This window comes from Bufo gargarizans, chromosome 6 (genome assembly GCF_014858855.1).
Source record: "Bufo gargarizans isolate SCDJY-AF-19 chromosome 6, ASM1485885v1, whole genome shotgun sequence".
In the NCBI taxonomy this organism is placed as follows: domain Eukaryota; kingdom Metazoa; phylum Chordata; class Amphibia; order Anura; family Bufonidae; genus Bufo; species Bufo gargarizans.
This window is the reverse complement of record NC_058085.1, coordinates 191080182-191107554: the sequence shown is the minus strand read 5'-3', so window position 1 is coordinate 191107554 and position 27373 is coordinate 191080182. Positions and strand designations below refer to the sequence as shown.

Here is a 27373-nt window from a genome sequence, read left to right as displayed (position 1 = left end):
TTGTGATATAATTTTTTTTTAATATATTTTTTTGCTCTATTTTGAAAAGTGAATGGGAAATGGACAAGGGTAGCTATGCTAATTAGGTGCACTCCAGATTTTTTACTACGACTTTTTACACAAAATGACGCAATTTCAAACTGGAGTATAAACACTGGAGTAATCTGTACACAGTTTAGAATGCACCAAATTTATTAACGTGCAATACTGGACTGAAGGGCAATATGCCCCTAATTTCTGATATCTTTAGAACTGAGCCTGCAAAGTATAGGAGGACGCACAGTGTGTGCGCAGCCACCCTCCATTCGTTTCTATGGGAGCGCCGAAAATAGCCAAGCTTTACTTAGCCCTCCCTGCAGGAGACTCAGAATCACATTATACACTGCTCATAGTCAGGACCACTGCTGCAGCGCAGATACAATGTGGCCAGCATGAGAGCTTCTGCTCATGTGTGCCTATGCCCGCTCCCATAGAGAGGCCGTTGCTCTTTCCTATAGATAAGGCTTATAGGATGATACAATCAATGTCAATTCTGAGTCCCACAAATTCTAAAAAACTAATCAAACTAAACATAGACCCTTAAAAACTCTCAATCTTTATTCGATTCAATTAAACGACACAGGTCAGGATATATAAATCTGTAAATCATGGTCAGTAAGTCAATTCACAGGTTACCAAATATCCCAAAAAATAAATAAACAGTGGGGATGGCGAGGTTGGGGAGGGAAAAAAAGATAGAGAGGGATGTCTTTCCCTATAGAGACCCTATATACCCCTCAACCCGGAGATGTCTCCTAAAGGTGGAGACTCTCCGTCCTCGTACCTACCCTAAAACACCCTAGTGAACCCTAATGAGTTCCAATTTCCCTTATACCACAAAGGGGTTTATTATATATTTTTTTTATATTTGGTAACCTGTGAATTGACTTACTGACCATAATTTACATATTTATACATCCTGACCTGTGTCTATAGGTCTTTTAATTGAATCGCATAAAGATTGAAAGTTTTTAAGGGTCTAAGTTTAGTTTGATTAGCTTTTTCCTATAGTAAGCAAGCACAGCCACTGCTGCTGGATTTTAGGGTGGTCATAACTCCTGGATATGCGCAGGGCATAATGTGATGGAAAAATGAATCATGCCAGCAAAGGAGGCAATATGGGCAATCACAAGTGCCTTGTAATAACTTTTGCTACATGATACATTTGCTGAAGAAAGACAACCCCCTTAATAAATGTATAATTTTCCATTGCTTTTGCCAATACTACCATGTGTATACAAACACCGCCAGGCATTTGCCCACAATAAGGGATGGTTTTTGAACCAATTTTTTATTTTTAAAAGCATAAGAAATCTGACGGTGTAGTGTGTTATTAGACCATGCGCTTACTTACAGCTAGATACTGTTGCAGTCACTTTAAGGTTACCAATTGTGTCTAGGTATTAAAGAGCTAGAAAGTAGTTGTATACAGTCCTACGATACCAAAGAATTACATACACAACTTTTCAGGGCAATATGAGCACTTTCAAACTGATTTGATTTGGCTACGAATAAATGCAATCTTCTTACAAATTCATTAGAAAGGGACCTGAAATAAATTTAAAGAAATGTATACATTTCTATGGATGAGCTATATATCAATAGTACATAGAATAAACCAGATATAATGGTAGATGTTAGTGTATGGTGCCAGTCAACCAGTCAACCAATGCCAGTCAACCAATGCTATAATGAATCCTCCATTAGGGCATATGTACACATGACGATTTTGGATAGTGCAGTAAAAAACACATAGAAACCGTGACAAAATAGCACTTGATTTTAAAGTGAATTGTCACAATTTTGTACAGGTGAAGCAAGCACATTGAAATCACGAGCTTCGCTATACATGGCCCCAAACTGAATTGCAGCTCACAGTAAAACCATATGCTGTGTGGCAGCAGTTTTTGATGTGCAGCACACGGACCCACAGGGGAGGTGTGGGCTCCAGAGGATGGGAATGGTGGTGGTAACAATGAGGATGGATGTAGTCCTCAATGTGGTTAACCCTGCTTTAGCACTGCCCCAGGCTGTGAATGCAGTGTTAAGAAAACACACACTTTTTTCCCTGCGGGGCACACCCTGAATTTGGGAGCTCCTGTCTGGTGGTGACTGGGGTTCCCTTTGTGTTAGATTGCAGGGTGAAAGGCAGGAGAACAGGGGAAGAGAAATGACCAGGCTGGCCTGGTTAAAGCAAAATACTGTCTCTCTTTTACTGAGTGGATGATGGGTGGCACAGTATAAGTAATGGGCACTGTCCTCCGATATATCACACAGTGTTCCCCATAGGCTGAGTATAGGGGGTGGAAATGATAACAGTCCCCTCTGAATCTCTTTCTCCTGCAAACAATCTTCCCAAATGACCAAAGACGTGCAATTTTCTATCAGTCACATGTACTACAAGGCCCAATTGTGGGATGTAGTCCTATAACAGATGGCCAATCTGTCTTAGTAAAGTGGCGGGCTCCTGAAGCAAAATAAGCCAAACCACATAGAGTGAAGTCTATAGCCATAAATGTGCGTTACCTTTACTGGCTTCTGTGTCCATGCACCACTGTTCCTTTTAATGGTGCTCAACCTTCTGTAGAGGTTCATTGCTTCTCTCCCTCGGAGGGGAGTGCGGACACAGTGGCTTTTCAGGTAGCTTTTTTCTCACAGGGATGGTGTTTCCCTGGATACGGATTTAACCTTGACTTCTAATAAAGTTACACATACCCAGGATGTGGGCTTAAAACACCAGCAAGAACCATACACATCTTCTCTCTGGCTTACTTGGCAGCAACTCACTAACCAGACAGTTGGGGCCAGCCCACCACCTGGAAACGGTCTCTAATGTCTGCCAGTTAACTATTCCCTTCCCATGTGTAGACCTTCAATATGTAAGTGCATAATAAGCCACATTAACAATATCTACCATTGAAAGTGCATAGCTAGCATGCATAAGTAATCTCAGTAGTTTTGGACATTTTAGCCATGAACCAATGGGTCACTGCGCATTTTACAGCACGGTAAAAAAAATCCTGTGTTAATCCATTCTTATGGCAGATTGATGCTTAATAGCTTTCCAATAGCTGATCAGTCATTGCACGTGGCAATAGCAATAGAAATATGCTGTATATTGCCAAGGACTTGTCATGCCAACTTGCCAGACAAAAGTAATAGTTGGATTTGTACATTGTACTTATTTGTTCAAATTATATTAATGCATTTTCAAGTATTAGAAGGCATAAGGATATGGTTTTGTCATTGTGTATAGTATTAATAAATTGATCTTTATTTTCTAAGATGGGGAAAAGATCCAACTTGATGACAGTGTTATTCGAGCATCTGTTGAAGAAGCGAAGAAGAGGGTGGATTCGGCATATGTCCAGACTAGGAAAGAGTAAGATAACTGCAGACTGGGTTGAGAAATGTACCACAAGACAACTATTGATGTATGAGCGCTTAACCCCTTCCTGACATATGGCATAATAGTACATCATGGCGGCAAGTGACTTGCCGCATTTTGACGCACTATTACGTCATGGTGATCGGGCGGCACTGGAGCGGTGCGCGCCCGATCACTGCAGGGGCCCGGCAGTCCCTGATAGCCGGGCCCCTGCTGTATCCACCGGCATCGCTGTAAAAGCCGGCAGATTAACCCCTTCTATGCCGCGGTCAGTGCTGGCAGCGGCATAGAAGGTGCATGCGGTGGGTCAGGGAGCCCATCGGATCCCTGCGTTGCTGTGGCATGGACTCGATGGGTGACAAGGCAGCTCGATGCCATGCACAAGCTGCCCAATGCCTTGCATAGCATCAGGACCTGCCTTCTACGGGGGCCAAGGAGATCCATCCCCAGGCTGGGTCTCCTAGGCAACCTGTTAGTGTAATACACTAACAGGCAATGTATTACAATACAGATGCATTGTAATGCATTTCAGAGGGGATCAGATCCTCAAAAGTTGAAGTCCCATAGTGGGACAGAAATAAAGTAAAAAAAAAAAAGCAAAAAAAAAAAAGTGTTTTTAATAAAGAAAAAAGTTTCAAGTAAAAAAAAAAAAAAAACGCCCCTTTTCCCTGATTTTATAATAAAAAATATTTTTTAAAAAATGAAGAAAAAACACACATATTAGGTATCACCGGCTCTATAAATATATCACATGATCCACCCCTCCCGATAAACATTAAAAAAAAAACCTGTAAAAAAAAGTCACCTGTAGGGATTTGCTCTGGTAGGCAGGGTAAGTCCAGTGCTTAGTCACACAGAAAAGGCAGAAAATTAAAAACAATGCTTTACAGGGTCCTGGTGTTAATTCACACTGCAAGAGTCCCCAGAACAACATAAATCACCTGGCAGAACATAGCAGGCTTTAGGGCACCTGACTCCCAGCAGGCGGCTCTCATGCATCTCTCAGCCTTGCAGCATGGCAGAACTCTTCAGCTCCCAGAAACACAGAGCTTCCACAGCTCCACTATCACTTGGAGGATCATACCACACCCAGCTGAGCTGCTGACTGGGTTTTTAAACCCAGCCCAAAACCTGGCCTAGAACGTGTGGAACAGCCACCCACCCTGCTCTTTGGCTGCTCTTAATAAGAGCCGGCCCAGATTGGCATTACAGCCACACTAAGTAAAACAGTGTCAGCGAGCACTAGTTGCCGCTGACACACAAAATTACTGGTTCCTATCTCACCGAGGCCAGGAACCTTGGTGACATGTACCTTCCATCAATGACGGACCCTTGCGACTTCCTACACACCTTACATCACAAAAAGTGCAACATCAAGTGATCAAAAAGATGTATGTCCCACAAAATGGTACTAATAAAACCGTCACTTCATCCCTCAAAAAATGAAACTATACCTAAGACAATCGGTCAAAAAAATAAATAAATATGACTCTTAGACTATGGAGACAGTAAATATGATTTTTTGCGTCAAAACTGCTATTAAGTTGTTAAAGTGAAATAAATAAAAAAAAGTAGACTTATTAGGTATTGCCGCATCCATAACAACCTACTCTATAATAATATCACATGACCCTTCAGGTGAACATCGTAAAGAAAATAAAAAATAAAAACAGTGCCAAAAAGCAATTTTTTTGTTACCTAACATCACATAAAGTGCAACACCAAGCGATCATAAAGGTGTATGCCCCCCAAAATAGTACCAATGAAACAGTCACCTAATCCTGCAAAATGAGACCCTACCTAAGACAATCAGTCAAAAAATAAAAAAGCTTTGGCTCTCAGACTATGGAGACACTAAAACATAATTTTTTGGGTTTCAAAAATGCTATTATTGTGTACAACTTAAATAAGTAAGAAAAAGTATACATATTAGGTATTGCCACGTCCATAACGATCTGCTCTATAAAACTTTCACATGACCTAACCCCTCAGGTGAACTCTGTAAAAATAAATAAATAAAAACTGTGCCAAAACAACCAATTTTTTGGTCACCTTGCCACATAAAGTGTAATAATGAATGATCAAAAAATCATATGTACCCAAAAATGATACCAATGAAAACGTCAACTCTTACTGCAAAAAACAATCCCCTGCAAAAGACGATCGGCAGAATAATAAAAAAAAATATGGACCTGCTCTATAAAATTAGCACATGATCTACTCTGTCAGATGAATGTTGTAAAAAATTAAAACGGTGCCATTGTTTTGTTACCTTGCCTCACAAAAAACGCAATATAGAGCAATTAAAAATCATATGTACCCCAAAATAGTACCAATAAAACTGACAGCTTATCCCCTAGTTTCCAAAATAGGGTCACTTATTGGGAGTTTCTACTGTAAGGGTGCATCAGGGGGGCTTCAAATGGGACATGGCATCTAAAAACCAGTCCAGCAAAATCTGCCTTCCAAAAACCATATGGCGCTCCTTTTCTTATTGTCAGTTTTACGACCACATGTGGGGTGTTTTTGTAGACCGCAGAATCAGGGTAATAAATATTGAGTTATTTTTTAGCTGTTAACCCTCGATGTGTTAAAGAAAAAAAATGGATTAAAATGAAAAATCTGCCAAAAAAGTTAAATTTAGAATTTTCATCTCCATTTTTGTGGAACACCTAAAAAGGTTAACAAAGTGTGTAACATGGGTTTTGAGTAACTTGGGGGGTGTAGTTTCTACAATGGGGTCATTTATGGGGGGTTTCCAGTATGTACAGGGAGTGCAGAATTATTAGGCAAGTTGTATTTTTGAGGATTAATTTTATTATTGAACAACAACCATGTTCTCAATGAACCCAAAAAACTCATTAATATCAAAGCTTAATATTTTTGGAAGTAGTTTTTAGTTTGTTTTTAGTTTTAGCTATTTTAGGGGGATATCTGTGTGTGCAGGTGACTATTACTGTGCATAATTATTAGGCAACTTAACAAAAAACAAATATATACCCATTTCAATTATTTATTTTTACCAGTGAAACCAATATAACATCTCAACATTCACAAATATACATTTCTGACATTCAAAAACAAAACAAAAACAAATCAGTGACCAATATAGCCACCTTTCTTTGCAAGGCCACTCAAAAGCCTGCCATCCATGGATTCTGTCAGTGTTTTGATCTGTTCACCATAAACATTGCGTGCAGCAGCAACCACAGCCTCCCAGACACTGTTCAGAGAGGTGTACTGTTTTCCCTCCTTGTAAATCTCACATTTGATGATGGACCACAGGTTCTCAATGGGGTTCAAATCAGGTGAACAAGGAGGCCATGTCATTAGATTTTCTTCTTTTATACCCTTTCTTGCCAGCCACGCTGTGGAGTACTTGGACGCGTGTGATGGAGCATTGTCCTGCATGAAAATCATGTTTTTCTTGAAGGATGCAGACTTCTTCCTGTACCACTGCTTGAAGAAGGTGTCTTCCAGAAACTGGCAGTAGGACTGGGAGTTGAGCTTGACTCCATCCTCAACCCGAAAAGGCCCCACAAGCTCATCTTTGATGATACCAGCCCAAACCAGTACTCCACCTCCACCTTGCTGGCGTCTGAGTCGGACTGGAGCTCTCTGCCCTTTACCAATCCAGCCACGGGCCCATCCATCTGGCCCATCAAGACTCACTCTCTTTTCATCAGTCCATAAAACCTTTGAAAAATCAGTCTTGAGATATTTCTTGGCCCAGTCTTGACGTTTCAGCTTGTGTGTCTTGTTCAGTGGTGGTCGTCTTTCAGCCTTTCTTACCTTGGCCATGTCTCTGAGTATTGCACACCTTGTGCTTTTGGGCACTCCAGTGATGTTGCAGCTCTGAAATATGGCCAAACTGGTGGCAAGTGGCATTTTGGCAGCTGCACGCTTGACTTTTCTCAGTTCATGGGCAGTTATTTTGCGCCTTGGTTTTTCCACACGCTTCTTGCGACCCTGTTGACTATTTTGAATGAAACGCTTGATTGTTCAATGATCACGCTTCAGAAGCTTTGCAATTTTAAGAGTGCTGCATCCCTCTGCAAGATATCTCACTATTTTTGACTTTTCTGAGCCTGTCAAGTCCTTCTTTTGACCCATTTTGCCAAAGGAAAGGAAGTTGCCTATTAATTATGCACACCTGATATAGGGTGTTGATGTCATTAGACCACACCCCTTCTCATTACAGAGATGCACATCACCAAATAGCTTAATTGGTAGTAGGCTTTCGAGCCTATACAGCTTGGAGTAAGACAACATGCATAAAGAGGATGATGTGGTCAAAATACTCATTTGTCTAATAATTCTGCACTCCCTGTAAGCCCCACAAAGTGACTTCAGACCTGAAATGGTCCTTAAAAAGTGGGTTTTGGAAATTTGTAAAAACATTTTAAGAATTGCTTCTAAAATTCTAAGCCTTCTAACATCCTAAAAAAATAAAAGGACATTTACAAAATGAGGCCAACATAAAGTAGGCATATGAGGAATATTAAGTAATAAATATTTTATGGGGTATCACTTTCTGTTTTAAAAAAAGAGAAATTTAAATTCAGAAAATTGCAAATTTTTCAAAATTTTTGATAAATTTGAGATTTTTTCATAAATAAAGGTGATTATATTGACTCAAATTTATGACTATCATGAAGCACAATGTATCACGAGAGAAAAAAATATAAAAATCGCAGAATGGCTTAGATAAATAACAGTATTCCAAAGTTATTACCACATAAAGTGACACATGTCAGATTTGCAAGAAATGGCCTGGACAGTAGGGCGAAAACTGGCCCAGGGTAGAAGGGGTTAAAGAGCACCTGTATGTGGTACTATGTTATTACCCTAGTGTAATGTAGGTCCTTAGGTAGCAAGGATACTCAACTAGTTTTAGCAAAGGGCCATTTGCGATCAGGTGAAGGTCTGAGCTGCAATTTAAATGTAAAGATGTAACATAGTAACTTAGTACATAAGGCCGAAAAAAGACATTTGTCCATCCAGTTCGGCCTGTTATCCTGCAAGTTGATCCAGAGGAAGGCAAAAAAAAAACCTGTGAGGTAGAAGCCAATTTTCCCCACTTTAGGGGAATAAAAAATTCCTTCCCAACTCGAATCAGGCAATCAGAATAACTCCCTGGATCAATGATCCCTCTCTAGTAGCTATAGTCTGTAATATTATTACGCTCCAGAAATACATCCAGGTCCCTCTTGAATTCCTTTATTGTACTCACCATCACCACCTCCTCAGGCAGAGAGTTCCAGAGTCTCACTGCTCTTACCGTAAAGAATCCTCTTCTATGTTTGTGTACAAACCTTCTTTCCTCCAGACGCAGAGGATGTCCCCTCTTCACAGTCACAGTCCTGGGGACAAATAGATGATGGGATAGATCTCTGTAGTGAGTGTTTTACCATTTAGTATGTACGGGTGACTTGAATTATTCCTTCCCATGTGCATAACTTTACATTTGTCAGTGTTAAACCTCATCTGCCACTTATCTGCCCAAGCCTCCAATCTATCCAGATCCCTCTGTAGTAGTATACTGTCCTCATCAGTGTAAATTACTGTAGTAATTAATGTAGAACTAATTTCTTCCCAATTTATTATTTGTTAATGGGAAACCCCAAAATGTAATTTAATAACAATATGCGCTCACTTTTCTCCCTTTATTCTAGAGATTGGTGAGGGTCTCAAACCTCCACTGATTAAAACTTTTGATATTTCTGATTTTCATATCAAAGGTTTTTTGAAAAGGTAGTGATGCTTTAACATCAATTAAAACCCAGGCCAGGTCCTCAAATTAATCATACACCAGATCAGATTCCTTAAATTAATCAAACCTATGACCACATCCCAAAAATTTATTTAGACCCTTATACCACACTGAAAAAAAAAATACCACTCCGAGGGGTTCCTCACTTTTAGGTGTAACTGCACAGGTCATCCTAGAACAGCCAGAGTCAAGACCTTGTGTGTTGGATGCTGGTGATTGCTCCACTAATTATGGCATATTTCCATCATTAATGCATTGGAGAAGACATTGCCTTCCTCCACTACATTTATGATGGCAGGTCTGTAGGGTTCAGACAGGTGGCATCACCAGTCAGATTCAGACAGTCGTTGAGGACCACTGTTTAGTAGGGTGATTTTTTTCACAACTTTCTCAGGTTAGAATTGGCCCACCAGATGACCTGAGATTGCAAAAAGGAATAGAGGTTCAACATAGGGCAAACAGTAAAGTGAAAAATGTTTTGGTTATGTCATATTAATAATCCTATTGATGGTCTGGACATTATGTGAAATCATAAAAACATCATGACAAGGTGGGGGGTGGGGTTGAGTCTTCAATGAAATTTCTACAGTAGGCCTAAAACATAAAGGCCCAATCCATCCATCCAACTCCTGGACTCGCTAATCACTAATGTCAAATCCCCACAGAGATCACAATGTTGATCAGTAGATCATCCTTGACAGGTTTATTTAGTCTAGAGTATAGGCAAGTATTTGTGATGCCCCCATGTAAAGGTCCAGGAATATTAATTTGTCCTTTCATCCCTCTTTTCTAAATTGCCTTAGATAATTCAAATTTTTTTGTTTAATATTGTTTCGATTTCGATATGTTTTCAGTTTAAAGGAACGATCCAAAAGGGAAGCTCCAAGACTTTCAGATATTATGGCATTCTTCAAACAAGCAGTAGGAGCAACTAGAAATATCATCCGATCAGCAGATTACTTGGATGTCACTCGTGGGCTCATAAATGAAAAGCTGAAAATCCTCTACCCCAATTCCTTAAATGTTTCAGGTATTAAAAATGAACAGCGCTCTTATGTGCATTAGAATATCATTAACCGTATTGCTGTGATGAAGTGCTGTTGAGAAGGCAATAAAGGGATATTTTTGAAACTATTGCCAAAAATTTGTGTTGTCTCAGTAACCATTCAGATCACTCTGGTCCCCGCACCACCGCTGCTGAATCTCTCCGTGCGCGGATGAAAACATCCGTTGTCGTCGGGGAGCAGCCAATGGCAGGCGGTGACGAACCTCCCTAAGGTCACCCACAATGCTAGGGAGGCTCGTCCCTGTCACCGTCTAATATTGGCTGTCCCTCCTCCCCTCCCCCGACACCGGATGTTTTCATTCACGCACAGGGAGAAGCAGCAGCGGCGGTGCGGGGACCAGTAGTGGCGTGGGGAGCCAGGTAAGTAAATTTGGCGTGAGAGGCCAGGGCATATGGGGGACATTTTTTTGTCTCGGCTAACACCATTAACTATATAAGACTATATATTAATTTATAGAGGGGAAAATGTTTGTAATACAGCAAAGTGATGGAACACGCTATGATTGTTTCTTCTGATAGGATCTGTATGAATCTGTGAGGCTTGGTGCGACCACAAACTCGGGTTTGCTGATGCAGTTTTGGAAGCCAAAATCAGGAGTGAATTTAAAAAAGAGAGTTTGTGTCTGTCCTTTACACTTTCTCTGCTTTTTATGATCAATTCCTGATTTTGGTTTCCACAACTGCATCAGGAAACCTGCATGTATGTGCCCATACCAGATGCTACTAGCGATTGTCGGGAGATAAGCGTTCCCTGCTGGCAATCAGCAGATAGCTGGCAGAGGAGACCGCTGCTATTGCATGCAGCAATGTCTTCCACACATGGGGGGGGGGAGGGATCGCTATGCTATCGCTCATCCCCATGCAGGACAGCGGAGTGCCGGCATGCTGAAAGATCTGGACTGCACAACGAACGTTTTCTAGTTCATCGGGCAGTATTAAGCCTCATTCACACGTCAGTGTGCTGTACGTGTTCTCCACAGACAGCACACGTCCCCATTCATATTAATATGTGTATTCAGACATCAGTGTTTTGGCACGGTCCGTTGGTCAGTGTTTTTAGCACGGATGCATGCTCTATTTTGTCCGTGTTCACGGATCCATCACGTCCATTATAGTCTATGGGTCCGTTAAAACCATGGATGCAACACGGATGCCGTCCATGTTGAGTCCGTGTTTCACGGATCCTTAGGAAGAGATGCTTTGAAAATACATTTTCAACTGTTCAATGTCAGTGAAACACGGATGCAACACGGACAGCAAAAAATGACACACGGACCCAACACGGATCCTTCATGGACAGCTTCATGGATGCATCACTGACCACGTGCTCACGGATTTGCGCCCGGACTTGAGCTTTAGACTGCTAGATGATCAGTAAACAAGTGTTCATAGGAACCAATCATCGGGCAGTCTAATATACCCTTAAATCTCTGTATACCCCCTTAGGAAATCAGAGGTTGACAGAGGTATAGTACAGGCCCCTTGGCGTCTATTGCAAATCCATACAACACAGATCTGAAAAGGACAATTGTATGCACCGTTACACGTGTGCAGCATTCTTCATCCACCTCCTCTGTATAGGTGACCCTTACTGGAAAGCACAGAAAATACTATGTTCCCGCACTGATTTCACACATCTACAATGTACATTTGGATGCTATACTAGTAATACAATACAATACAATATCATGCTGTTATTAATGTGCACATGTTTCTTGGTAGCTGCTCTAACAGAGGAACAAAATCAAATAATTTCTCAGCTAACTGGATGCGCCTATCAGTTCTTACCAAAAGTGTGTGACCCTTCACCGTACCGCAGCATCACTGGAGAGTGTAATAATAGGTAAGGAAAATCTCAGCAGAGGAGTAATGACCTGCCTTATATGAAGAAGCTGTCAATATCATAGTATTAAATAATCATACTGAGATATAAGAATTAATTGTATTCAATACTCCAACCTGTAAAATAATGATTTGTGTGTATGTATAAAAATGGCGGCACTGGCTGAAGAGGAAAGGTTCGGGTGCACGTTCCAGGGAATAGACTTCTTACCCCAATAAATGGATCCAGAAAAATGAGCGGCACTCCGGTAGATAAAAGCAAGTGAAACCTTTATTCACCCAGGTGGTGCAACGTTTCGGCTCCAAACATGAGCCTTTTTCAAGCCCTGAAAACGCTTGAAAAACGGCTCATGTTTGGAGCCGAAACGTTGCACCACCTGGGTGAATAAAGGTTTCACTTGCTTTTATCTACCGGAGTGCCGCTCATTTTTCTGGATCTATATATATATATGGATATATACACATTTAAGTGTTAAGTGAAGTATTCAAAGTGGAATTCGGTCTGAAGTTTAGGAAAACATCGATTTGAAACTAATCTGAATTTCCTCGTGCTTTGTGGTAACGAATCAGTTTTTCCTAAAATGGCAGCTGCACGTGTTACAAAGTGAAAATAAAAAGCCTGAGAATGCAAGATCACCCGTAAGGCCATGCAGTCAGCCAATCTGCAGATAGCCATGTCACAGCCCTATAAAGCCCTTTACCGCACAGTCGCCGCCATTGCAATCGCTCATGCGCTAGCGACAGTGTTACTGAAAATGATTAATGGAAGAATAATAATCATTTTCTGGCTGGCCATTATATACACAGTTTGAGAGGCCCATCATTTCTATTGAACCCATAACATGCCTTTAAAGCTTATGTAGTTTGCTGGAAACAGCCGATTTGTCACAGTGAAGTGAATGTAATGGCATTATGTAGGAGGACGTGCTGTAACCCCCCCCCCCCTCCGCTCGCCAGCTGCAGCCCATGATTTGCAGAAACATCAGATTTGTCTATTAAAGGGGCTGTCTAGCATTTTACATCCATGGCCTATCCCTGAGATATCAGCTGTTCTGTAGTGGCTCCAGCGCTGGAACTAGTAGATATTGCTGGTTACTGCAGCGCTGCTCCAAGTCACTTCAATGGCAGTAACCAGCTCCATACACTATACAACGGATGGAGCTGTGCAGTTCTTCCGATGCCAGTTTCCAGCAATGAAGAACATGGAGAATAAAAAAAACTAGACATCTACTGTAGGTTTCAAGAATAATGGAATGTGTGGCCACCAGATAGCGATGCAGAGCTGTCACATTCTGTCTAGTGATGAGCGGGAGGTGCCATATTCGATTTCGCGATATTTCGCGAATATTCAAATGAATATTCGTGTTATATTCGTCGAAATCGAATATTCGTAATTATTCCAATTATCGCGAATAATATGCGATTTATTTTTCGCGTATTGCGATTATTTATCTTGATATGGAATATAGCTGTGCTAAGTTGAAATCTTCTTGCGATTATTTCGTGTTATATTACTCGCATCGCAATTTAGACTTTTGCAAATGTTCTTAATACTGCTCTAACTTCGTCTTTTAGAATATTCGTAATATTCTAAAAGACGAAGTTAGAGCAATATTCCGAAATTTCATAAAATACACATAGATTGTATTTAAGCTAATATACTGCTATAGTAATATTTTTTAATAGTGTACATATTTTACAAAACTTAAGTTCAGAAGAGGCAAAAAAAAAATTTGAGGAAAAAAAAGGGATTATAGCACTATATTAGCTAAATTATAATCTATATGTGTATTTTACGAAATTTCGTAATATTGCTCTAACTTCGTCTTTTAGAATATTCGTAATATTGCTCTAACTTCGTCTTTCAGAATATTAAGAATATTCTAAAAGACGAAGTTAGAGCAATATTAAGAACATTTGCAAAAGTCGAAATTGCGATGCGAGTAATATAACACGAAATAATCGCATGAAGATTTCAACTTTGCACTGCTATATTCCATATTCTAGCCTAATATGGAATATAGCAGTGCTAAGTTGAAATCTTCATGCGATTATTTCGTGTTATATTACTCGCATCGCAATCTCGACTTTTGCGAAATTTCGTAAAATACACATATAGATTAGATTGTAATTTAGCTAATATGGAATATAGCAGTAAGTTGAAAACACCACTGACTGGAGCAGCCAGGAAGCCAGGAATCCAAAGGACAGGTAAGAACAACTTTAGGGAAGTGGGAAAGAAAAAAATATAATAATAAAAAATAAATTAAAAAAAACACGAATATTCGATTTCGCGAATATATAGAACGATATTCTAAATATTCGCGAAATCTCGAAATTGCGATATTCGAGAAAAAAATTTGCAATTCGAATATTCGCGCTCAACACTAATTCTGTCTACTGTAGGGTAAATTATTTGATTGAACATACAGGAATGATGTTCATGATAATTTATAAACATTAAAATCAGTACCCCTTTTAGACACAGAAAGCCAGGCGTTGTAAACTTAACCCTTAGAGGACCTTGAGATTTTCCATTAATGCGTTTTCGGTTTTCACTCCCCGCGTTCCCATAGCCCTAACTTTTTATTTTTCCGTTCACATAGCCTCATGAGGACTTGTTTTTTGCGGGACAAGTTGTACTTTCTAATGGTGCCATTTATGGTTGCATATTATATAGTGGGGGCGGAAAAAAAACATTCCAATTAGGGTAGAATTGGGAAAAGACGCAATTCTGCCAAAGGTTTTTTTTTTACTCCGTACACTATGCGGTAAAATTGGCCTGTTATCTTCATTATTCAGGTCAGTACGGTTACAGTGATAGCAAACTTATATATTAAACCTATAATTTTTCTTGCATTTTAATACTGAAAAAATTTAAATCTTTGAGAAAAAAATATCACCATATTCTGATCTTTTTTGTAGTTATGTGTACGGGGCTGTGTAAGGGCTCATTTTTGCGGGGACGATCTGTACTTTTCAGTGATATCAATTTGAAGTATGTGTGACTTTTTGATAACTTTTTATTTAAAAAAAATATTGGGGAGTTCAAGTGAAAAAAAATATATAGAAAATTAGCTGTTTTTATTTTTTTTGCCATTTACTGTATGCCATAAATATTGTTATATTTTATATGGGTATTTTCGCACGTGGAGATGCCCATGATGTTTATTTTTTTCATTGGTTAACTATTTTAAGGAAAGGGGGGTGATTTGAAGTTTTATATTTTTTTATATTTGTAAAAACTTCTTTTCACTTTTTTTAAGTTATCCTGGGTGACTATAACTGGCAATCATTAGATTGCCCATTGTGTTCATTGATTGCTATATAGCCATCATTAAACACTTAATTTTCAATATAACAATACAGTGCTGCCACCTACTGGCCTGTTTTAGTATATTCCTCTAATAGACTTCGAAGCCTTCTTGAGGCGCGTGGCTTCCACTTCCAGACTGCTCTGATGCCATGAACACATTTGACCACAGCATCTGAAAGGGAAAATGTATGCGATCAGCCTTATTTGTGTCTGATCGCTTACATGTGCCACAAGTCTCTGCTATTTAAAATAGCAGAAAGCCGGCTGCTATGGCGCCATGGCTGCTATGCATGTGTGAATGGGTGCCATGGTTAAAGACTGGTCCTGAAGGGGTTAAATAAGCTGCCTAGGGTTAGAAAATAAAAACAGCTTTTAAGCAAAAACAGCACCTATCCACAGGTAGTGTATTGCACCATAGCCCTATTGACTTCAACATATTGCACCTATGCAGTGATGGCCAGTTCGCCTGAGAACACATGCAGGCTGCCATCTTAACTCACAAGTCCGGCGATGCACAGTTAGGCCCTTACCTGTGCCGGGACCCGGTCTAAAACAAATGCGTTCACCGGGAGCAGGCTGTTTCTTGGAATTGCCTGCTCCCGGTGACCGCATTTGTTTCAGACCGGCTCGCGTCACAGGCACAGGTACGGGCTTACCTGTGCATTGCCGGACTTGTGAGTTAAGATGGCAGCCCGCATGTGTTCGCTGGCGAACACTGCGAACTGGCCATCACTGCACCTATGCTGCAATCCCAGATACAATCCATGAACAGGTGTTTCTAGAGAAAAAATAGCCATGTTTTTTCTAATTGTGAACAACCTTTTTAAGAATGTATTTCTTTCTGTTCACTGATATGTAGAAATATATGTATATATTTGTTTTTTACAGAAAGAAAGCTATTCTCGGTGCATCCAGCACTGCGTACAAACGCCTTCTCAAGCCAGAATATGAGGATGGTATATCCCTGCCACGAGGCTGGACTCAAAGCCGTCCCATCAATGGGTTTACTCTACCATTGGTAAGAATATCTTATATACTGTATGTTCTGTCTTCATACACGTCACACAGTGTGCAGTCTGACATTCAGCATAAACCATTCCGGGCTTCCAAATAAGAGGACTCTTTTCTGTAGTCTAACTTGTTTATTGGTCAACAGGATTTTGAATTGGTAAAACTACAAGAAAACAAATGGCTTGTATAAGTATAACAGGTATCAGCAGAAAGCATAGAACAGCATGTATTATAACATTTTCATAACACTGAGCATATGTCCAAAATGGCTGCCTATACATAGATTGCATGGCTAGCTAACAGAAATAACTCCCTAAGTAACACTAAAACTACTTGAACGGCTCTGCATAAAATACTGTCCCTGAAACAAAGGTAGATGCCCCTAACCAGATAGACTTGCACAAAGATGGTGGAATTTAAGAAGGACTGCATGGAACAGCTCTGCGGATGTCCTGTAGTCTGTATGTAGAGTGGAGACTGGCTTCTCCTTCCCACAATGCCTTGCACTACCCACAATGCCCAGCACCTCCCACAAAGCAATAATCTTAGTAAATAACCCCATCTAAGATGATGGTGAGACCTTCTTTCTTCTAGACATAAAGGATGCCCACTTGTCATGGTTACAGGCCTAGATATAAAAAGGTCATTATACAGATCTCTGTACTGTCCAGTCATATATTTTACACTGTAATTAGATCTCCCCATCTTTTTTTAAGACTAAGCAAACTGTGTCGATACTACAGGTGACCTTCTTTATTACCTTGGTCACCATCCTTTGCACCCGCTCTAGTTCAGTCATGTTCTTGTTATATACAACTGTGCTAAATAGTACACAATATTCCACGTGTGCTCTGTGATTTATATAGAGGCAAATCTATGTTCTTCTCATGAGTATCTATTCCTCTTTTCATGCATCCCATGACTTAGCATTGGTAGCTCAAGTGGCAGTGGCAATGTCTACCAATATCTCTAAGTCTCAGTGGGAGTTTTAGTCAGTGCTCTACTATTTGCTACATAAATGTACTTTCTGTTTCTCGGCCTACATGCATGACCATATTGAACTTAAAGGGGTTTTCCAAGTTCTCCAACAGCCCCCCTATGTGCCGAGTCACTCACATGTAATATACTTACCCCGCTCCCCGCGCCGCTCCTGGTCCCCGCACCGCCACTGCAGATTTTCCCTGTACACGGATGAAAACAGCCGGTGTCAGAGGGGGAAGCACCCAATAGCAGGTGTGGATGGGGATAGCATCACGGATGTTTTCATACGTGTACAGGGAGAAGCAGCAGCGGCGGTGCGGTGACCGGGAGTGGCGCCGAGAGCGGGGTAAGTACATGCGCTGGCTGTTGGAGAACTTGAAAAACCGCTTCAAATTTCCATCCCTCTTCTCAAGCCTCCAGCTTCCCCAAAATATTCTGCAATACTATATTATCATCCTCTTTGTGGATCACTTTGCAGGAATTTTGTTTTATCTGCAAATACTGAAAATTTGCTGCAAAAACCCCCCAGCAAGGCCATTAATAAACATATTAAAAAGTACAGGGTTCAATATTGACCCCTGTGGCACCCCACTGGTGACTGTGACCCAGTCTGAAGATGGACCATTAATAGCCACCCTCTGAGACAGTAGTTAACCCATGTACACATAGTCTCACCTAGTCCCAGCATTCTTATTTTATGTACCAACCTTCCACAACATTACCCTGGTACAGTCCAGAACGTATCTCCTCATGGAGGTAAGATTACCTTGACAGATCCAATCCCTTATGAATCCATGCTTTTCTAACAATCTTCCATGCAGGGGTAAAAGAATGGAATTAGGGCTTGGGGTGTTTTCAGTAACTTGCATAGTAATTTGGGGGTTACTACTTCTACAACTACATTGTTTCTGGCTAGCCATTATATACACAGTTTGAGAGGTCCATCATTTCTATTGAACCCATAATATGCCTTTAAAGCTTATGTAGTTTGCTGGAAACAGCCGATTTGTCACAGTGAAGTGAATGTAATGGCATTATGTAGGAGGACGTGCTGTGCCCCCCCCCCCTTCCGCTTGCCAGCTGCGGCCCATGATTTGCAGAAACATGAGATTTGTCTACTAAAGGGGCTGTCTAGCATTTTATATCCATGGCCTATCCCTGAGATATCAGCTGTTCTGTAGTGGCTCCAGCGCTGGAACTAGTAGATATTGCTGGTTACTGCAGCGCTGCTCCAAGTCACTTCAATGGCAGTAACCAGCTCCATACACTATACAACGGATGGAGCTGTGCAGTTCTCATGCCAATGTCCAGTGACAGAGCTTCTCCTGAACAGCTGTGGGTCCCCCACCAATCTGATAATGATGACCTATCCTGATGACACTGGGCAACATATGGGTTGATGTTATTGAGGTAAGAATTATTCCATGACATTAGAGTTGAGCGAAGTTTAGAAAACTTAATTTCACAAAGAAATTCGCTTCATGATGAATTGCTTTGTCACTTAACTAGTTCCCTTGTGAATAGCAGGTGCATTGACGGGGAACGACAATTGTGACGCCCCCATCATTGAATACCGCAGATGCCGGGTTCATCACTGATCGCGGCATCTGAGAACGAAAATTAGGGCTTTCAGGGCTTAATCAGTGGGAAAAAAAATCATACTCGCCTTATCCATTTAAATGCGAAGAGGCCGCCGTGGCCATCTTGATTGAAGACCTTGCACGAAATCTCACGTGGCATATGATTACATTATAATGCTGGCCGGCATGGTGACATCATAAGTCATCGCGCATGAGATTTCGAGGCGAGCATGATTTTTATTTATTTTTTACCACCATTTCAGGGAAAATTGATTCGTTACCATGAAGCACAAGGAAATTCGGCTTCGCAGCAAATTGAATTTTCCCTGAAATTCGTATCAAAGTTCACTTCACTTCATCACTATTTGGGATGCTTGTAACATAATGCCTTTTTTTTTTGCAACAGGCACGTAAAGTATCAAATGAAATTGTTAAATTATCTACGGAATCATTGAAACTGGATGACGGTCGATCTCTTATGTTCATGCAATGGGGTCAGTTTTTGGATCATGACCTTGACCTCTCTGTTGCTACACCAACAACTTCATCGTTTTTGCAAAATGTGAATTGTGCTAAGAGCTGCGTCAACACATACCCTTGTTTCCCTTTGATGGTAAGACTTTTTTCATTGACGTATTCACATATCAATGCTCAGGTTATTTTACTGAGGAAATTGTAAGATTATAATATAAACATATTTCAGATTTTAACATATATCTGTCTTTTTGTGCTGGACATTTTTCAAAAAGTGACAAGTTTTTCATGTTTGACACAGACCCCATACACTCTCATCAGAGCCATGTGTACGGAGCCGGTACAGATGTGCATGGAGGCCATACTGCTCCTAGCACTGAGTCACATGGAGTCTGTGCAGTGGCGCACCTACAGGGGGGGTCCAGCGGGTCTGGACCCCCCCCCCCCCCCAGAACAACCAGCCCAATTTTTTTTTTTTTTATCCTTCAGGGCCGCACCGCCGATCACCACAGGCGGCGCGGCCCTGGATGTAATTGCGGGCATTTGCGGTAGCGGTGGTGGTGGTGGGGGGGGCAGGGGAGCACCCAGGAATTTTGTCTAGGGGGGGGTTCGAAAGGCAAAAAAATGTGGCATGTGTAGTGCGCTGTGCTAATTAAATTTTTCAAAACCCCTTTATATTTAAAACTGCAGGGACGGGGTGTAGTGTGTTGCGCTGATTCTTTTCCTTGCTGATTCTAAAAGCTCCGTTATTAAAAGCCCCTCCTACATATAATAGGCCACTCCCAACAAACACTGTACAGCTGACATTCTATAGTTGCGGCCTGTCTCTACACATCATACGGAGAGAGGGGGAGGTCTGTCCTGGCTGCACTGCCTGCTTCACATCATACAATAGACAGCAGGCTGCAGCCAGGAAGATCCTCCGCTCTCCTCCCTCCCCAGATCCTGCTCAAGGCCTGTGGTTCCCCCCACCATCTGCCTGCTGCCCCCTTTGGCTGTCCTCACCCAGCTCTGAATCCTCCTTCTGCAAATGGCAGGGGAGGAGCCGGAGCATCTCCTCTCCTACATAGCGCCACATACCTCTTACATCCAGTGATGTCACCTTTGTTGTAGACGTTCTCTTTCCTCATCTTCTCCATTCAGACCAGACCGCCATGATGATTTTTCAGCCATCTCCCGTCTCTGCAGAGATTAACAAACAGACATTAGTTTCCCACATTTCCATCATCTTCACATCTTCTGAACACCCTTTCCTGCCACCCCCAATACTGTGCCCGCTGTGCCCCCAATACTATACTGCAGAAACAGTCCCCCTGGAAATACTGCTACCACACAGATAGTGCCCCAATACTGTGCCCACTGTGCCCCCAATACTATACTGCAGAAACAGTCCCCCTGAAAATACTACTACCACACAGATAGTGCCCCCTTCAACAATTATTGGCACACAGTGCTCTAAAAAAATAACTGCGCCCAGACACTAATAGTATAAAGATAATGTCCCCCAAAAACGTGGCAGGGTGCCCCCAAAGTAACAGGGCTCCCCAAAACAGAAATAATTCTCTGCCAGAGCACACTTAGTAGTAATAATGTCCCTATAGTGCCCATACTAGTAATCATGTTCCTCATAGCCCCCCAGTATTAGCAAAGCTCCGCATAATACCTCCTAGTACTAATAATTCTCTCTACAATATGACAGTACATGAAATACCCCCGCTTAGTGCCCGCTGTTGAGCTAATGTCCCCATAATGTATGCCAGTATAAAATACCCCTATATGGTGCCCCAGTAAATGCCCTCATAATGCTCCTCTCCCCCTTCCCCATAGTGTCCCCCATAATATGCCAGTAAAAAAATGCCCCTTCTAAGTGCCACCATATGCCCAAATAGTGCTCCTCTCCCCCATAGTGCCTACCATAACGTGCCAGTAAAAAAATGCCCCCTTAGTGCCACCAGATGCCATAATGCCCCCATAATGTGCCAATAAGAATAAAGGCCCCTTTAGAGCACCCACTTCCCCTTAGTGCCCTCAAATAATGCCCCTATAGTGCCACCAGATGCCCCATAGTGCCATTCTCCCCTATAGTGCCCCCATAATGTGTCAATAAAAAAAAGCCCCTTTAGACCCCCCAGATGCCCCCATAGTGCTCCTCTCCCCCATGGTGCCGCCCCATATTGTGCCAGTAAAAAATGCCGCTTCAAAGTGCCACCATATGCCCCAATAGTGCTCCACTCCTCCATAGTGCCGCCCTCCCCTATAGTGCCTCCCATAATGTGCCAGTAAAAAATGCCCCCTTAGTGCCACCAGATGCCATAATGCCCCATGTGCCAATAAGAAAAAAAGGCCCCTTTAGAACCCCCACTTCCCCATAGTGCCCCCTGAATAATGCCCCTATAGTGCCACCAGATGCCCCATAGTGCCGTTCTCCCCTATAGCGCCCCCCATAATGTGTAAAAAAAAAAGCCCCTTTAGAGCCCCCATAGTGCTCCTCTCCCCCATGGTGCCCCCCCATAATGTGCCAAAAAAAAGTGCCACCCAAAAAAAAAGTACCACCAGATGCCCCATAGTGCCGTTCTCCTTTAGTGCCCCCATAGTGCCAGCTCCCCCCCTCCAAAAAATAAAATAAAAAATACATTGATACTTACCTCCATCAGCAGCAATGCGATGCAGGCCTCTTCAGGCCTGTGTCCCTGCTGTGTGCTGCCCGGCTCAGGCGGCGCGATGATGACGTCATTGCGCCACCTGAGCCGGCCTCTGATAGGCTGCAGGCATTAGTGCCTGCGGCCTATCAGAAGAACAGGGGAGGGACACACCTCTCCCTCCCCTGCCGCAGCACAGGCATCTGTATCCCTGTCCTAAGGACAGTGATACAGATGCATTAGATATGGAGATGAGCGCTTCCACAATGGAAGCGCTCATCTCCTACGGCCCCCATCTGTGTACTGCCATATAGACAGCAATGCATCTAAAGGTAATAGCTCCATAATGTGTCATCAGATTTGTATGGAATCTGACAGAATGAATTCTCTGTTTGCCTCCATACGTTTCTGCGGGTACAGTAAAGGCCACATGCAGTTTGAATAGGAATCCTATGCATGAAGCCTTAGCTTCTAAGATGCAATTTGTCAGCATGTTTAATCAATATAATAAAATCAATATTTAAAAAATTCCATCAATTTGTTATAAAAGTATTTCTACATTGACTATTTTTCATCTGTTTCTTATATTTCCAGATTCCACCAACCGACCCTCGATATGTCAATGGCAGTGAATGTATATCTATGATTCGCACTGCATCAGTGTGCAGTCTGATAAGTCCTGTGCGTGAGCAGATCAATGGCCTGACTTCATTCATTGATGGAAGCCATGTGTATGGAAGTGACCAGAATCTCGCCACCTTGCTTCGAAATAACACAAACCAACTGGGTCTTTTGGCTGTTAATCAGAACTTCACCGACAATGGATTTTCCTACCTGCCTTTTAGTGGGAATGGACCTGACCAATGTTCTAGGACCAACCTAACATTGGGAGTACCGTGTTTTGTGGCAGGTGAGTTTATAAAAGTTTTTTTTGTAGTGCTTGTGGCATTTCTAAGTGTACCCAGGATTGGACTGGCCCACAGGGCTACAGATGAATCCCCGATGTAATTTCAAGGGTCAGCGGAAGCTAGTGTTGATTGACACTGTTTGCTGTTAGTATGGCTGTAAAGCCGATCTGGGCCAGCTCTTACTGGGAGTAGCCAAAGTGCTGGGTGGGTGGCTTCTCCCCACGTTCCAGGCCGGGTCTTTACTGGCCTATATCAAACCCGGCAGCAGTCTCAGCTGAGTGTGGATTACTCCTCTCTGACAGTGGAGCGCTGTCAGTCTCTGTGTGTTTGGGAACTGAGAACTTGTGCTGTGCTAAAGGGCTGAGAGATGCCTACTGGGAAACAGGCCCTAAAGCCTGCTGTGGACTGCGGGTGGAAAAACTGCTGACCAGGTAAAGGCTTTTATTCTGTGGACTTTTTATGGTGCGGACAAACACCAGGACTGCAAACCGTTACTTTTTGTTTTTCCTTATGTGTGAATAATACACTGAACTGTTTAAGTTAAAGACTTTGTGGTTGCCTCTGTACTGCGTCCGCTAGCCTGTCTACCAGAGAAAATCCCCACAATGTATATTTTATGTAGTGCAGGCAGAACTGTATTGTGTTTAACCAGAGTTTTCGGGTTGTGTAAAACTACCCTTTATACCTTTTAAATATGCAAACTATAAGCCACTCAGAGGCCCCCCTCTTCAGTGCCCCCTCTCCTCTCACAGTATGCAGTCTCACACCACAAAGAGAGAGAGAGAGATGCTGCAGCACCATTCTCCTCTCCATTCCTCCCTGTCTCCATGTTATTCTGTTTATGGGTGTTAGGTTGTTGTTTTGAAGGTTTGGTCCTGATGGAACATTGTGGTCCCATCGCTGCAGTTCTAGAACTAGTGACTGTGCCCGGCTCTGCCCCTGAACATTAAAGTGAATAGAGATGAGCTCAGGATAAGCCGCAGTACCACAGCCACACCATATGTACAGATGTGCCACTGCGTCTGAAGCAATAGTCCTGAGAGTCCGACTCCCACTATCCTGAGAACAGGTCATCAATGTCCTCCCCATATATCTGGTGACATTTCTTCATCTTCCCTTTTCAGGGGATAGCCGTTCTAACGAGCAACCCATGCTGACGACATTCCACACACTTTTCTTGAGAGAGCACAACCGCATTGCTACACAGTTGCGCAAGTTAAACCCACGTTGGTCAGGAGAGACGCTATACCAAGAAACCCGCAAGATAATAGGAGCAGTCCTGCAGGTGCAGTATGATTTTTGAGTATTATACCATCAAATACCGTAGATTATGTTGCCAGAGAATTTTCCTTTTACTAAAGCATATTATTTTTAAACAGAAAATAGCATATAAAGACTGGCTGCCTCTACTATTGGGCGATGAGATGTCAAAAGTTCTACCTCCTTATACATGTTATGACGAAGATGAGGACCCAAGATTATCAAATGTCTTCACTATTGCCTTCAGAATGGGTCACACGATGGTACAGCCATTCATTTACAGATTGGCAAATGATTTCTCTCCATACAGCCCCGAGCCAGTTGTCCCACTTCATGAAACATTTTTCGCTCCGTGGAGAATAGTGAGACAAGGTAACTTCTACTTCTCTATTAATTATTTTTCCTATCATGACCTATTTCTGTCATTTTGCATACTATGTAGAATTTATAGTATTAATATAGTGCAGCATAGTACAGTATATGTAATCCTTTTAGGCTTACTCTGCTTTTCTGACAACCCTATATTACGCCCGCAGGTGGAGTTGATCCTTTACTCAGGGGTACGATGGTCAATAAAGCGAAACTGAACCGCCAGGATCAGATAATGGTTGATGAATTGAGGGAACGTCTTTTTCCAGTGGTCAATTTCATTGGCCGTGATCTAGCGTCTTTTAACATACAACGGGGTAGAGACCATGGCTTACCAGGTAGGTGGGAACACATTAGCCCCTTACCCCTTATGTCCACACATAGAGAAAAAAATGCAGTCTTTTTGATTAAATTGATCTTTTTCAATTACTATTTAAAAACAGTCAGTAAATAAACTGGACACACAATCCCATAATATTTCTCTGATGGTAGTGAAGTAATTCTACATTTCTTTACCTCCTAGGATACAATGCTTGGAGAAGGTTCTGTGGTCTTTCTGCACCACGTGATGTCGATGAATTAGCCGCTGTGCTGAATAATCGGGAAGTTGCCAAAAAGCTCATTGATTTGTATGGAACTCCGGAAAATATTGACATCTGGCTTGGTGGAGTCTCTGAGCCATTAGTTCCCAATGGAAGAACTGGGCCGTTGCTATCTTGTTTGATTGGAAACCAGTTTCGTAGGGCTAGAAATGGAGATAGGTATGTGCCAATTATTAATACAACATGAACATATATAAGTTTCTGTTTGAAAAAAAACCCACACAAGAATAAATGATCAGGTTCCAAAATAAATATTCATATAGTAATTGTTGTGCATATAGCAGGCAAGTGTCTAACTGTGAAGCAGTTAGGGTACATTCACAAGCAGCAGATTTGTTGCAGTCTTCCCCATTCATCTGAATCGCAGAACGTCATGTGCTTGACACAAACAAAACTCCATTAAGATGAGTGGAACTGATTTTCATTGGCAGAAATCTCTGCAACAAATCTGCCATGTATAAGTCTACCCAATATTTTTTATTTTACTTAGTAGTTAAGATCATATAGGTTTATGTGGGTCTGACTCTCTGCACCCCCACTGGTCAGCTGTGTAAAGGGTCTGCAGTGATTGTGTCACAACCTGTTAATTGTTTACATGGGTCTGCCACCCTGCCTGTGGTAGGATATTTCGACTTCTTCCCCTTGACATGAATGACTGTATTACCTGTGTGCCTGTAAACTAAGCCATGCAAACAATAATGGAGACATCAGCTCTTGGTCAAATATCTCTGCCACTGAATCTCTCTATACCTTTTTAGGTTTTTTTATGAAAATCCTTCAGTATTCAGCCTGCAACAAAAAAAATCAATATCGGAAGTGACACTGGCACATATCATATGTGCTAATACCAATATTAAACGAGTTCCTAAAAAGGTCTTTTTGGCCAATAACTTCCCAGCAGATTTCATTGACTGTTGCAAATTCCCAACAATGGACCTAAGTCCTTGGAAAGCTTAGATCACTGATGGTAAGTACACGTTAATACAACAATAAAACAAAAAAAATATATAATAAAATAAATTATATGAGCAGGAGACAGCCATTTGTTTAGGATGACTCTTAATGGATTCTATTAATGATCCAACGTATAGATTATAGATACAGACACTGTGCTGATTCAATAGGTGCGGGTCCAAATCATGTCAGAATAGTACATGTTAAGAATGATATAATGTTATGGATGATACCTAATGGCATGCTTAAAACTGTGAATATTTGGCATTTATCTGGGTGTCCAGGGTAGTGCATTCAAGAGAATAGGGGCAGCACAATATTAGAGACTGGATTCAATGGTTTTCATGATGTCCTATGTCATTGGAAAGAACATATAGCATGGTTATGGAGAGGAGGGAAGAGATGTTTGAAGGTGCAGCATTGTGGAGAACATTAAGGTTGTAAGTTAGAACTTTGCATTCAATCTAAAGAAAGTGATCAACCAATGTAGTAGTTGGCACAGGGTTGGATGTACTCTTATAGCGTTTGTCCAGAAAGATAAACTCGGTTGCTCCATTCAGAATAGATTACAGAGGGGAAAGTTTGGTGAGGGGAAAACCTATCAGCAATGATTAGCAGTTCTTGGAGAGCTGGTATATTTCACTGTATATGTATCATAATTAGTGATGAGCAAACTTACGGCAATTTGTGTCCAATTTGACCAAATTGGGCATTCAATTTGGACCCGAATCGATTCAACCAGAATTGAAAGTGCTTCAGTTGTGATGAAAAGCTATGTCTTGTCAAAGTTAGATTGAAATTTGATTGTATAGAATTGATTTACTCATCTTTAATCACAATCAGTTTCTATAACTGTATTTTATATTTATCTGTATTTGTCTTCATTACAGATACAATAATCCCATGGAAACCTCCAAGATGCAAAAATGAAGTCCCTTGAACTCCTGCGCTGATCTTCTGTACAAATATATTTACTGTTGTTGATTCTGCAGCTGTAATGATGTCCCCTCTACAACAGTTCACTTTGAGTTTTACACTTTCATTCTTAAAATGTAAGATTAAATGTCCATCAGGGCTGGCATACTTACTTATTAGAACACAAAGCTTGTTACACCTTTGATAAATGCTACCAGTGTTAGCGCTCATTCACACGACCAATGGATGTTTTGCG

General features: G+C 41.5%; 1 pseudogene; it reads left to right on the top strand.

Annotated features, from left to right (window-relative positions):
* The window catches only part of LOC122942080, a 36084-nt pseudogene extending 9879 nt beyond the window's left edge, over positions 1 to 26205 (top strand).
* The last annotated feature ends 1168 nt before the right edge of the window (positions 26206 to 27373 follow it).